The sequence below is a fragment of the Rattus norvegicus genome, chromosome 1, assembly GCF_021556685.1.
Source record: "Rattus norvegicus strain SHRSP/BbbUtx chromosome 1, alternate assembly SHRSP_T2T, whole genome shotgun sequence".
In the NCBI taxonomy this organism is placed as follows: Eukaryota; Metazoa; Chordata; class Mammalia; order Rodentia; family Muridae; genus Rattus; species Rattus norvegicus.
The window spans coordinates 74,038,510-74,053,677 of NC_141534.1; positions in this window are offsets into that span (position 1 = coordinate 74,038,510).

Sequence of the window (15,168 nt, forward strand, 5' to 3'; positions counted from 1 at the left end):
GTATATCTAGTGAATTGAAGCTATAAATTCCTGAACATTAGCGGTCATGTAGACATCTAATTACTGGAGACAATTTAAAATCAAATAGGCAATATTAGAAATGAAATAACACTTGATGTATTTTAGTTAAAATTTGTTTTGTAACAAAAAATGAAAGCTTGAGGAGAAAGGACCCATGTAGATAGCAGCAGACTCCAACAAGAACACATTTTTTAATTAATTAGTAATTATTGTTGGGTCCTTAAATCACATTCCTTCCCTCCTCTCTTCTGAGTCCTATTTTTGTGTTCCCTCTCGCATCCTCTCTTCCTTCCATTCTCTTCAGTAATGGAGAAGTCACCCATGGATATAAACCTGCTTAGCGTATCAAGTTGAAGTAATGCTAGGAAAATAGGCATCTTCTTCTTTTGGGGTTAGAAGAGGCTATTCAGTAGGGAGAAAGGGTTTCAAAAGCAGGCAAAATAGTCAAAGACAGACTGCTCCCTCTTTGTGAAGTCTCACATGAAGACCAAACAGTCCAACAGTTACATATGAGCAGAAGCCCTAAGACAGTCCAATATACTCCCTCTGGTTGTATGTTCAGTCTCTGTGGGCTTCTGTGGCCCCATGTTAGTTGATTCTGTCAATTTTCTTGTGCTTTTATTAACCCATCTCATTCCTGGACTATTTCCCTTCTTCTGCAGTATTTTGTAAGATCTGACTAATATTTGACTGTAGGTCTCAGTGTCTGTTTCAGTCAGTTGCTGGGTGAAGCCTCTAAGATGGCAGTTATGCTAATCTCCTGTCTGCAAGTATAGAAGAATCTCATCATCAGCATCAGGAGAAGGACCATAATTTCTGTGTCTTCTTTACTTCCACACATCTTATAGGCCAGCCAAATTATAGCTCAAAGTCTTATGATTGGGATGTTGTCCCAGTCCCTCCTTTGTAAGTCTTGCTAGTTACAGGAAAATGACTGTATAGTCTCCATAACCTCCATTGCTATACATCTTAAGTGTGGTCACCCTCACACTGGAGTTTCCGTTGCTCAAATATCTAGATTGTCCCAGATATGACCCCCAGATTCCAGTTTCTTCTCCTAGTACTCTCTTCTTTTCTCCTAGATCTCTCCTGTTCTCATCCATACCTTATTCCTATATCTAGAACTATGACTCCTATAAAAAAATCCATTAGAAAACTATCAAATATTGGATTAACAAAAAATTAGCAATAATTAACTAATATTTTAATAATAATTGATGGTTAGTGGTCCTATATTTTAGTCAAAATATACATTATGATATTTGATTACTTATTTTTAACACACTATTTTTATTGATTCTTTGTAAATTACACCCTCACCCTGATCTTCACCATTTTCTAGTGTCCTGTAGAAACCTATCCTCAAATAAATTTTATGAGTTTTTTTAATAGCTATCAAAGGCTATTTAAATGCTTCTCTTTTTTCCTACTTTGGGTTGGTTTGTGGGTTGGGATGGTTATGGAAGCTTTCTATGCACCTGTAAGCAAAAGTAGATTTCTAGCTATTAAACCGTTAGGAACATGGACAGCTATCTTCTAGCTGATTTCTGATAATAATACCTACCAGAATAATGGGCCTCAATAACAGAAGACTATGGACCCAAAAAAGACTCTCAGAAATTAGCATTCTTCATGGACAGCAACATGCTTTCAAGATGTTTTATAAAACATGGACATTCTCAGAGTCTTTGGTTTTACCATGGAACATAACTATCAATAGAGACCACAGATGCAGAAGGACAATAGATCCATATGTAATCCTTGGAACCAGCAGAGATACTGACATCTCCATAGCATCAGGTGCCAGTGCAGAGCTTTCAAATCTGTGTGGCCCCAAGCAATACCACAAACCATGGACATCAGTATGGTTCCAGGGAACTGCCCATTTATAGGTATATGGATGGTCTTTCATGGTAACGTTATCCACGGACTTCAACAAAACTTAGTCTTCAGAAGGACCTCAGATCCAGATATGCACCACAGTTTCAGCACAGTCCACAGGTATCTGCACAGCTTTTAGTATTAACATGGGGCAGAGAAATAAGAAGAGACCCTTGACCCAATAATATCAATGGCCCAGGTATATCTATGGTACATAGATGAATGTGGACATCATCATTGCTTCACAGAGCAGCTGAGGGTACTCATATCAATATGGCCACTGAGGACAAGACTAGTTTATAAAAGGGACATGTTCCTTTTTTTGACATCTTGGTCTGAAAAAAAACTAATTTAAATACACAAATGGAGCATACCTGTAAAAAATGGGATGAAGTCAGTGTAAGGAAGTGGAGTAGAAGAGAGAAACAGAGAACAACTGCTTTCACCTTTGATAAAGATGAAAGCAATAATTCTTTACAAAACACCTCCAAACAGAAGTCAATAACACAACAGAAAGTTAAGTCCCTGTGACAGAGACCTCATTCCAAGTATGCAAGTAGGATTCAACATATAGAAATCAGTTAAGTGGAATATAATCAATATATCATTATTCAAAAATATGCTGAAAGAGTACTTAGCAATGTCGAGTATGCTTTTGGAGTTAAAATCAGAATAAAAATTTCACATACCAAAACAATATGTTTTTCAATCATAAAGTATTCTATGGAAATCTATTAGCAGCATTGTACACCATTGGGAGAGCAATCAAGGAATCTTTTTTAAATGCTATATTGTACACCATTGGGAGAGCAATCAAGGAATCTTTTTTAAATGCTATATGAGAGTAAAAATGTGAGGTGACACATGCCTTTAATCTAAATGATGTGAGTTACTATTGTAGCATTAATGACAATGTTATGGTAACTATGGAAATCTTAACATTGGCTCCCAGTGTAGAAATGAATCTTTGTTCCCAAGTGCTAAATAATTCTATTAAGAGCAGACAGAAATTATCTGTAAATGATTGGGGAGAAATTATTTTCCTATATGCACAGTCCATGAATTCTAAATGACAAATATATAGTTTGTTTATAGTCACAAGTAAAGAATTACATTTCAAGGCCTATCTCCTTTTAAAATGATTATCAATGTTTCCTTTCATGATATTGCCTACCAGTATTATGTCTTCTACAGTATCATACATTGTCTCCTATAATCTTCCACAATGCACAACTGTAACAATAGCCCCAAAGTATCAGATGCACCTTTCTGAGCTTCAAGATTACTTGAAATAGCCTGTGTACATAACAATACACTAAAACACAAAAACACATACACACACACACACACACACACACACACACACAGGGGGGGGGAGAGAGAGAGAGAGAGAGAGAGAGAGAGAGAGAGAGAGAGAATGTAAATACCAGCTATAACTGAAATTTTGGAATTTATTTTATGAATTTATCTATTTACATTCTCTTTACATTCCAGCTATTGCCTGTTTCCAGTCATCCCCATGTCAGTTTCTCACCCCATTCCTCCTTCTCCCTATCTCCGAGAGGATGCTCTCTCCCACTAGAACTCCTCCTTCCTAGGGCCTAAGTTTCTGAGGGATTTAGCTTATCTTCTCCCACTGAGGCCAGACCAGGCAGTCCTTTACTATATTAAATATCTCCTGTGGCCCTCAGACCCGCTGCTGTTTCCTGCCTGGTCCGGGGGCTTTCAGTGGTTCAGGTTACTTTAGATTTCAGATCTTCCTATGAGGTCGCACTCCTCTTCAGCTTCTTCAATCCTTTTCTTAATGCAACATAGGGATTCCTGATTTCAGGCAAATGGTTCAGTATAATTATTTGCATTTCTCAGTCAGCTGCTGATTGGGCCTCTCAGAGGACAGCTATGCTAGATTTCTATCTGGAAGCACACCAATCCATCAGTATAATATCAGGCCTTGGAACCTACCATCCACCACTCCATGAGATGGATCCCAAGTTAAGCCAGTTACTGGACCACCTTTCCTTCTTCAGTCTATTTTCCAGTTTGTTCCTATAGATTTTTTAGACTGGAACAAGTCTGGGTCAGAAAATTTGAGAATGGGTTGGTAGCACCTTCACTCCACTTAAAACCCTGTCTATCTAATGGAGGTGAACACTTTGAGTTTCCACTCACCAATGTTGGTCATTTGAGCCCACGTCATTTCCTTTGACTCCTGAGAGTCTCTCATCTCCCAGGTTCCAGGTACAGAGAGTCACCCAGAATTCCATCACCTGAGGCTGCATGTTTCCATTCATCCTCTGGCCTTCGTTCCTGTACCCTCACCGCTCCCATACACACACACACACACACACACACTCAGTTAACATTGTCACCTTTCCCTCTCACTAAGTCCATCCCTTCTTCCCTCTGCCTTCCATGATTTTGTTCTTCCCCCTTCTAAGAGGGATTGAAATATCCTTACTTGGAACTTTATGCTTGCTAAACTTATTCTGTCCTGTGGTTTGAATCCTAGGCATTATGTTGGTTAACATGCAAATATGAGTGAGTACATACTATTCTTGCCCATTTTGGTCTGAGTTACCTGACTCATGATGATATTTTGTAGCTCCGTCTATTTGCCAATAAATTTCCTGATGCCTTCTTTCTTAATAGATCACTTTTATTCCATGGCCTAAATGAACATTTTCTCTTTTTAAAAGTTTTTTTCAGATATTATGAGCATTTACAATTCAAATATTGTCTCCTTTCCTGGTTATGCCTCTCCCATCCCTTTAACCCTGCTTCTAAGTGGATGCTCCCCCTCCCACACGCCAAATCTCAGTTCAACATCCTAACATTCTACTATGTGGAGAAATGAATTGTCACAGAACCCAAGGGTTCCCCTACTATTGATGCCAGACAGCCACATCCTCTGCTTCATATATGCCCGGAGCCATGGGTCATTAAATGTGTACTTTTTGGTTGGTGGTTTCTGTAACTCCTAGGAGCTCTGGGAGGATGAATTGATTGATACTGTTTTTCTTAATATTGGGTTTCAAATTCCTTCAGCTCCTTCAGTACTTTCTCTAACCCCTCCATTGTGGTGTATGTGCTCAGTCTGAAGGTTAGCTGTAAGCATCCTCATCTGTATTAGTAAAACTCTGCCAGAGCCTTTCAGGAGACATCCAAATCAGGATCCTGTCAGTAAGCACTTGTTGACATCAGCAATAGTGACTGGGTATAGTGGCTGTGTATGGAATTCAGTATCCATTTTTCAATTGAAGAACATCTGGGTTATTTCCAACTGTTGGATATTAAAAATAAAGCTGCTATAAACATAAGAGAGCATGTGCTCGGGGTTGGGGATTTAGCTCAGCGGTAGAGCGCTTGCCTAGCGAGCGCAAGGCCCTGGGTTCGGTCCCCAGCTCCAGAAAAAAGAAAAAAAAAAAGAAAAAAAAAGAAAGAAAAAAAGAGAGCATGTGCTCTTGTGGTATGTCAGAGTATATTTTCTATATATGCATGTTTCAAAGGAATCATTAGTTTGATTGCCAGAGTGGTTATACCAGTTAGCAATCACACCAGCAATTGAGGTGTGTTCTTTCACCACATCCTCACCAGCATGTGATGTTACTTGTTACTTCAGTTCTTGATCTTAGCCATTCTCATTTTTTATTTTTTCATTGGTTGTATTATTTATTTACATTTCTAATGTTATCCTTCATCCTGATTTTCCTCCTCAAACATCCTATCCCACCCCCACGCCTCACCCCTGTTTCTATAAGCAAGCTCCTCTGGCTATACTTCACTCCTACCTCAGTGCCCGAGTATTCCCTTGTGGTGGATCATCAAACTGTTAATATAACAAGTGCCTCCATTCACTTTGATGCCAGATAAGTCCAACCTCTGCTACATATGCAACTGGAGCCATTGCTTGGTACTTTAGTCCCTGGGAGCTCTGGTGGGGTCTGTTTGGTTGATACTGTTGTTCTTCCTAGGGGGTTACAAGTCAATGTAACATCTTCAGGTTTTCTCTCTAACTCCTCCCTTGGGATCCCCTTGTTCAGTCCCATGGTTAGGTGCAACCATCCTCATCTCTATTAGTAAGGCTATGGCAGAGTGTGGGGCTCTTTGTTCTGGCAGATTGGGAATGTACCTGCCATCCCTATGATGGTTTCCAGGGACTTAAGCTGTCTAGAAAAGGAATCAGGATAACTTTCACAGCCCACCACCCCACAGCAAAGCCTCTCAGGAGACATCTATATCTGGCTTCTGTCAGCAAGTGCTTCTTAGCATCAGCAATAACGAATGGGGTTTGTGGCTCCATATGGGAAGGATCCTGAGGCAGAGCAGTCTCTGGATAACCTTATCTTCAGTCCCTGTTCTACTTTTTGTCCCTGTAATTCCTCCCATGAGTATTTGTTCAGCCTTCTAAGTAGAAGTGAAGCATCCACACTTCAGTTTTTCTTCTTGGGCTTCTTTTTTTTTTCTCACCCCCGCCACAACAGTCTCTTTTCTTCAATCTCATGGCCTATTCTAGTTCCCTGGCTTCTATACATGCTCTCTACCACCTGGCTACCTAACAGAGGATCCAAATGTGAGAACATATACTTGTGTTTCTGAGCACATCTTATCTTGCTTAAAATAGTTTTCCAATTCCATGTATTACACTCAAATCTTTTTTTTTCTTTATTAACTTGAGTATTTCTTATTTACATTTCGATTGTTATTCCCTTTCCCAGTTTCCGGGCCAACATACCCCAACCCCTCCCACCTCCCCTTCTATATTTCTTGGGCTTCTTATATGTGAATTTTCCTTAGGTATTCTAATCTTTAATGCTAATATTCACTTATCAGTGAGTGCATACCATGTGTGTCATGTTGTGACTGGGTTACCTCACTCAGGGTGATATTTTGTAGTTCCATCCATTTGCCTACAAATTTCATGTACCCATTGTTTTTAATAGCTCAGTAGTACTCGGTAGTACATTTGGTAAATGTACCAGATTTTTTTTATCCATTCTTCTATTAAAAGACATCTAAATTCTTCAAGCTTCTGGTTTTTATGAAAGAGGCTGCTATGACCATAGCGGAGCATTTGTCTTTATTATATGTTGAAGCATCTTTTGGGTATATGCCCAGGAGTGGTAGAGCTGGTTCCAAGGTATTACTTATTTCCGTTAGTTTTTTTTTTTTTTTTGAGGAAAAAGCAGAATGATTTTAAGAGTAGTTGCACCAGCTTGCAATCATAACAACAATGGAGGAGTGTCCCCATTTTTCCACATCCTGGCTAGCATCTACATTTAATATCACCTGAGACTTTGATGCTAGCCATTCTGAAAGGTGTGAGGAGGTGTCTTAGATTTGTTCTGATTTGCATTTCCCTGATGACTATGGATGTTGAACATTTCTTTAGGGACTTCTCAGCCATTCAGTAGTCCCCAGTTGAGAATTCTTTGTTTAGCTCTGTACCTCATTTTAATAGGACTATTCCATTTCCTGTTGTCTAATTTCTTGAATTATTTGTATATAATAGCCCTCTATCAGATGTAGAACTGAGTTGGAACTTTGATGGGGATTGCATTGATACTTTAGATTGTTTTTTGCAAAATGGCCATTTTTACTATATTAACCCTGCCAATCCATGAGCATGTGAGATCTTTCCATCTTCTGAGTTCTTCTATTTCTTTCTCTAAAGACTTGAAACTCTTCTCATACAGATCCACTTGCTAGGTTAAAGTCACACTGATGTATTTTATATTATTTGTGGCTACTCTGAAGGGTGTCATTTCCCTAATTTCTTTCTCAGCCTGTTTACTCATTGAGTAGAGGAAGGCTACTGATTTTTTGAGTTAATTTTATATTCACCCACTTTGCTTAAGTTGTTTATCAGCTGTAGAAATTCTCTGATGGGACATATGGGGTTTCTTATATAGTCAAAATATCATTTGCTAATAGTGGTATTTTGACTTCTTCCTTTCCAATTTGGATCCATTTGACCTCTTTTTGCTGTCTACTTGCACTGCATAGAACTTCAAGTACTATATTAAGTAATTATGGAGAGATTGGGGAACCTCCTCTAGGTCCTGATATTAGTGGGATTATTTCAAGTTTCTCTCCAGTTATTTTGATGTTGTCTATTGGCTTGCTGTATATTGCTTTTACTGTATTTAGGTATGGGTCTTGAATTCCTGATCTTTCTAAGACTTTTATTATGAATGGTTATTGAATTTTGTCAAATGATTTCTTAGCATCTCATGAAATGATCCTATTTTTCTGCTTAAGATTGTTTATATAGTGGATTACTTTGATGGATTTACATCCTTACATATCTCTGAAAATGTCTAGGACCAATCTTTCAAATTAAAACTGTTATTTTCAATATCAGATTGACCAGTCTATGGTTTAGTCAGAATAACTTGTCACATTAAAAGAAAGAGAATAGTCCTAACTTCTCTTTGATTTTCTGAAGGCATTTTGCACAGTCTCCATGCTCTCTGTCCCACAAGATCAAAAAGCTTGAAGCAAGGCAGCCTGTCCAATCTGGGATATAGGCAAGCAAAGATGGGTCAGAAATATATGTCCAAAACAGCTTCCTAGTCAACATTGTCAGGGCACTGAGCAAGTTTACAGTCAGCATCTTTCTTTTTCCAGGCACCAGCATGTATCAGCAGTCATTTTGGCAGCTAGAACATTCCTGCAACATCCTGTAGAAAAAAAAAAAACACAAAAATGCCCTTTTCTCCACATTAAATACCTGAACAGGATCATTCCATATGCCAATATGTGGATCCTTCCATTTCACCTAGACATAAGTATGCCTAATTGTAGAGTACCATAAACATTCAGAGAGTTCCTTGACATCCAAATTTTAAAATTTAAAATAATAAGAACATTATTCAAATTATTATCTGGCATATAAAAATATAACTCCCGCCTTTTAATAAGATATTGTTTTAAAGTTTTATAATACCTGTTTTACAATTATTTGGTTGTAATTACAATTATAATTCCTTACATTTGAGAATTATAAGGAATGTCAACAATATGGGTAACATCTATTTGTCAAATATCATTAGGCTGTAACCCTCTTGGTTTAACTCCCAAATTGGGAGAGGAAATAAATGGGGCATTCTGGGGACATTGACTGAATATTCGGGCTGCTTGTTCTTTAGTTTCTGTATTGTGAAACCTCAAAAAATTAGAATTAAGATGAAATTTCTTATGTATTTGTAAAGTTTATCATAAGCAGTATTATTTATCTATTGGAAGAATAATCCATATCATATATAACTGTGGATACTTTTGCCACAAAGCTTTAGGGCAGCGGCTATGTACTCCTGAAACATAGTAGAACTATTGGCCATGTCCTGAGGTAACACAACCCAATGATAGCAAGGAGAAAGCTCCTTAAAATTTATGGAAGGAATGTTAAAAGCAAATCTTTCTCAATATTTAGTACCTGGTGGAATAGTAAAGAAACAATCTTTTAAGTCAATAACTAGCATATGCCAATTTTCTTCGGGTATAGTCACAGGAAAACGGAGACAAGGCTGAGAAGGTCTCATAGGCATCATGGTTTTGTTAACTTCTCTTAAATCTTGTAATAATCTCTGCTTTCTAGACCTTTTTTATCACAAAAATGGGTATATTTCAAGGCAAAGTGGAAGTAACAATGTCTTCTGTTAGTTGATGAGCTGTCTCTAGTTTTTTCTAGGACAGTGGCCAATGTGGAAACCACACCTGATCATTTAACTTCCAGGTAATGGGCAATGGTTTAACATAAGGAGGATTATTAACAGTGACCCTTAGGGTAAATTTCCCAAGCCTGTTTTATCATGGAGATGTATATTTATTTTTAGCTCTTCACTTATGCTATAAGGTTTGCCTTGTAAAATTTTGAAAAAAATCCCCTCCCTGGTATGAAAGCTCGTTTCCTCATCATGTTTTATATAGGCTAAGTTGTTAACACAGCTCTCATATCATTGAGTATATCTCGTCCCCACAAGTTGATAGGTATGTGTTTTAAAACAAAAGGCTGGGAAAGGGAATAACAATCGAAATGTAAATAAGAAATACCCACGTTAATAAAGATGAAAAAAAACAAAAACAAGAACAAAAGTCTGAAACCATCCCTCATGTCCTTCCTCATCTCTCCATTTAAGAATCTCGTGGCATTTGGTATTTTTTGAGGAGCTGTAGCTGTCCACACTTCTTGTAAAGTATGTAATGACTAACTACATTTTCAGATGCTTCTCCTGTTAAAGCAGTTGCAACCAGAAAGTCTGAAAAATTGTCAATAGTCACAAATAAATAATTTAATTTTCCCAAACTGGAAATGAGCAACATCTATTTGTCATAACTTATAAGGTATAAGTCCATGAGGATTAACACCATTGTGTGATACAGGAAGTAATTGAGGACACTGAGCACTGGTATTTACAACTTGACTTGTGTACCAAATTATTGTCTCCAGCTATTACTGTTTTGATGATATAAAGAATGAGATAGTTTGGCTAATTGTTCCTATGTTAGGCCTATAATCTGCCTGGTATATAAATCTACTGTGGCACTGCCCTTGCTAAAGGGTCCAGGCAATCTAGTCTGAGTCTTTAATGGTCTATAAAGGAACAGTACATTATCGTAAATCGGTTGTAGAGAATAAATAATTGTAAAATTTGAGGGTTTGTAGTATCTAAAAAACGAAAAATTTTAATCAATTGCAAACCATAAGCTACACATTGGCTATCAGTATACAAATTGAAAGCTTGAGTTTTCAACATTTTAAAAACTGCAGCTATAGCACGTAGTTCAATAATCTGTGCTGAAGTAAGAGGAAACTCAAGAGAATAAACATGTGATCTAGGGGTTGGGTATTTAGCTCAGTGGTAGAGTGCTTGCCTAACAAGCACAAGGTACTGGGTTCGGTCCCCAGCTCCGAAAAAAAAAAAAACAAAAAAAACCAAAAACAAAAACTAAAAAACATGTGATCTAATTATGTTTGTTGCCTTCTCATTAGATGGACCATCTATAAATACAGTAAGTGCATTTTCTATGGGCTACATGTGTAAATTTATTGGAAATAGTAAAGCATGTATACAGGAGAATTATCGATTTTGCCTGAAAATTTTGCACATGTAATAGGCCAAATATCAGTACTCTACAATAACCAATTAAATCGTTGTTTAGAAAAAGGTGTAAATATTTCATAAGGTTCTTTGCCAAAATACTTCCGTGACTCTATCCTACAATTCTGTAATAACACAATAACATCTTTATAATAGGGTGATAAATTTACTTGGAGAGGAAAAATGAGTCCATAGTAAGGTTTTCTTTTGCCAAAGGAGTACAAAAGAGTACAAACAACCAACAAATGACCATAGTCTATATAATTAATGTTTCTGTTGTTCACACATGGCTTTCTCTACTTTCTGCAAAGCTATTCCTCCTTCATTAGTTAATTGTCTAGAGGAATTAGAATTTGCATCTCCCTTGAGGATATCAAACAAATGCTTAAGTCCTCCTGGATTGAACTTAAGCTGAGGTCTTAGCCAATTAACAAATTAACGTATCTTAGAAGCTTTTAAAAATAATTTATCATAAACTATCTCTCCTTATTTGAAATTTCGGTGCCACAGTTTGTTTAGGATATAGCTGATGTCTCAAATATTATAAAGAATATTCCCTTTGAATCTTTTCTGGAGCAACAACTACTCCCCAAATTTAAAAAGTTTGTTGTGTAAGAGCAAAGACTTGTAGTAAAACACTTTCAGAGGGATCAGCTAATAAAATATGCATGTAATGAATAATATATACTGAAAGATTCAAAGTCCTAACTTCTTGTATTGAAGCAGTGACAAATTTTTACATAATGTAGGGCCATAAATGATTCATTGAGGCAAAACTTTCCAATGAGATCACTTCATGCACTCTCCAAAATTATAATCAAACTCACTAAATGAAAATATTTCACAGTCATCAGGACATAAAGAAACAACATAAAAACAATCCTCCAAATCTATAATACTATATGAATGTCTTGAATTGGTAGTTGAAGTAAACAAACAGGCTGTATGTAATGTTCTTACAAGTTCCATAGCCTCACCAACCCTTCATAAATCCTGTAACAATCTCCACTTGTTTGATTTTTTCTTAATTACAAACATGTGTATGTTAGAATCCTGAACCTGTTTGTGATCAAACTGCAAACTGCAGCTATTGGAACACTGCCAATTTTTAACCAGAATCTTTTAGTTTTCTTTGCAAACCATAGCACAAACAAAACTTTGGAAAGCAAAACTCAACCTCCAACAATCTAGTCTCCAAAATCCAATCTCTCCTAAAGAACAAGTCCATCCCTCATGCTATAAAGTTTGACTGCCAATTCCTGCATATGAACGCACAGGAGTGTAGCCTGCAACACCTCAAAGAGATACTTCTCAAAATTTTATCTTTTATAAGTCTGGTTTTTAGGATAAGAACCGTACAAAGTATTACACAAGTTAGAGCTACATTTAGGGACCTATTTGCCTCAGTTGGCTCATGCCACATGTTGTCTAAGGTGACTTTAACCGAGTTACCAGTTTTTAACTAACATTTTGTTACCAATGTTACAAACTTTTAACCATACCCAATAACTTTAAAATCCAGTAACTATAACCAAGACACGTAGAACATATTTATACTTTTAAATCCAGTCAGAAACAAAATGAAATGTCTACACATATCTTTAATATTTAGACCAAACTCAATTCTCAATTTTTCTAGCAGTAATTTTAAGACAAGTACCTTATCAGAGATTTTTGTGTGGGTGTGAGGAAAAAAACCAGAGAAATAAACTGAGAGACATGGACACCTTGGTTCACTAAGGACAGTCAGGAGACCTAGAGGGAAATAACAAGATGGTTTCCTACCAAGGGGACCCAGATATCATACCTAAAGGACCCAGAACTAGAAATAAGCTTTTCTCCAATAGGATCCAGCGAGGAGGCAGGAAGCCTCCGACCTCCTTCTGTCCTTAAGAGAGCTCCAAAAAAGCTTAAGCTCATTTTCCTTCTCTTTCACCAAAGCATCTCCAGAGAGTCCTGGAAAACGGTTTTTATAAACACATTCTCTCTCATGTCTAGGCTGTAAACTATCTCTAGTCAAGGTCCAAAGACTAAAAGCTTCTAAGAGAATTGATTTCATTTCTCTAGATTTTTAGCATAACTTTAAAAGAACACATACACAAAAACACTGGGCAGGACACGGTCAAATGAAGGAGACAAGCTCCCTATTCTAGTTGACCAATTATTTTAAATGTTGCTCAGGGTAACCAATCGCAGTCTTCCAGCTCAGCCGACTGTTGCATTCCCTGTCAAAATGTTTATAAAGTGTGCTTTGTGAACTCGGGGATCTCCTCTTGCCTGCCAGTTGGGGTCCCTAACATACATTGGAACAATAAACCTCTTCCAGATTACAGCGATTCGGGGTCTCTGTGGCCTTACTGAGTGGGGGTCTTCCAAAAGACTCTTACAAAGTCTCCTGGCCAAAGCTACTCTCTGGTGTTGGCAGACAGTCCCTCTATCCCCTGTTTAAATTCTGACAGCACATAATGGGCACTGACAAAGTCTCTCTATCTAAATTTTCCTTAAAACAAAAAGAAAAACTTATAACAGAGAAGCCACTTAAAATCCACAGGTTAGCTGACAGTTCTTAAATCTGTGGGAAGGCTTTGTGTTTTGGACCTCAGTGGAATCCCACAAAGCCAATAGGCCAAGGGAATGTTCAAATTGGACAAATCATTTCTCCTCTTTTCTGTCATGGGCAACTCCCTGTCCTGTAAAAAAAATTTCCCCAGACCAGGGACATATGTGCCCTTGGACTACAGGGTCCCCATTGGAGGAGTAGAGAAAGGATTGAAGGAGCTGAAGGGGTTATTAACTCCATTAGAACAACAATACCAACCAAGCAGAGCTCCCAGGGACTAAACCACCATCCAAAGAGTACTCATTGACAGACCCATGGCTCCAGCTGCATATGTAGCAGAGGAGGTGTGGAATGTTAGAACCAAGCAGATCAAAGCTATCTTGGAAAGCATCTGGTGAATGGGAACTTCAGAAGAATTTGCTGAATAAACACCCTATTCAAGAAATGTCACAACTGAAGTAGGGTCACCCCCTCTGCATGCCAAAGATATCACCCTGATTGGAGCTACCTCCCTGATGGAGCTTGAATGTGTGTCATATACTTACTAGCCAATAGATTTAAAGGTCAATATGCTAAGCCAATAAGTTCAAACTGTAAACTTACTGATGTAATATGTACTCCTAAAAGGTATAAAAAGTGTATGCCTGAGTTCTTGGGGTCGCCTCTACCCTGATTACAGAATGACCTCAATGAACTGGGTCAGTATACTTCTTGTTTATTACATCTATCTCCATCTCTGTGTCTAGTGAGTGGGACATCCGAACATAGGTCTTGGAGCGCTTTTCTCAAGTTTTACAGAGGAACTTGTTGGGCACCAACAGGAGGAGATGCCCTTGGTCCTGCCAAGGTTGGACCCTCCCCCAGTATAGAGGAATGTCAGGCTGGGGAAGGGGAGAAAACAGGGTAGATGAGTGAGGAAACACTCTTACAGAAGAAGGGTAGGGAGGTGGGATATGGGATTTGTGGACAGGAAACTGGGGAAGGGACAGGAAACATTTGAAATGTAAATTAAAAATCTGATACAAAACCCCCCAAAAAATGGTTCTTATTATCCAAAATAAATGCATTAGTATTTTAAAATAGAACATATGTAATCATATACTCATTTCTAGAAATTCCAAGCTAGAATATGTGGGGAAATTTGTGTTGTTGTGTTTTCTAAAAACACTCATATCTTAGTCTAGAAGTTCAACTTGAAACATATTCAATTAGTCACATTGCTTTAATGTTCTCTGATAACCAATTCATATTCATCCAGTATTTACTGTTTGCTTAGCCTGCATCAAACCAGTTAGGGAAAAGAGTACAGATATCTAAAGCCTAAAATTCCTCCTGGACTTAATATGTTAGCTAGAAATATTGTCAAACATGGACAATTTGGTGAAAATAAAAATATAGCCAAAACCAAGCCTCCTTTTGGAAGGAAGTCCTCCAGATAGTGCCATGCATGGCCAATGACAATATTTATAGCCTAGACTCATGGACTGTAGTAGCTTCTCTCATGAAAAACAGACATACCCAACAAGGAAAATCACCTTCCCGTGAATTTTGCTGATCTTAGCAGCAATTTGGAAATGCATAGGAACATCTAAAAAGTGTCTGGTA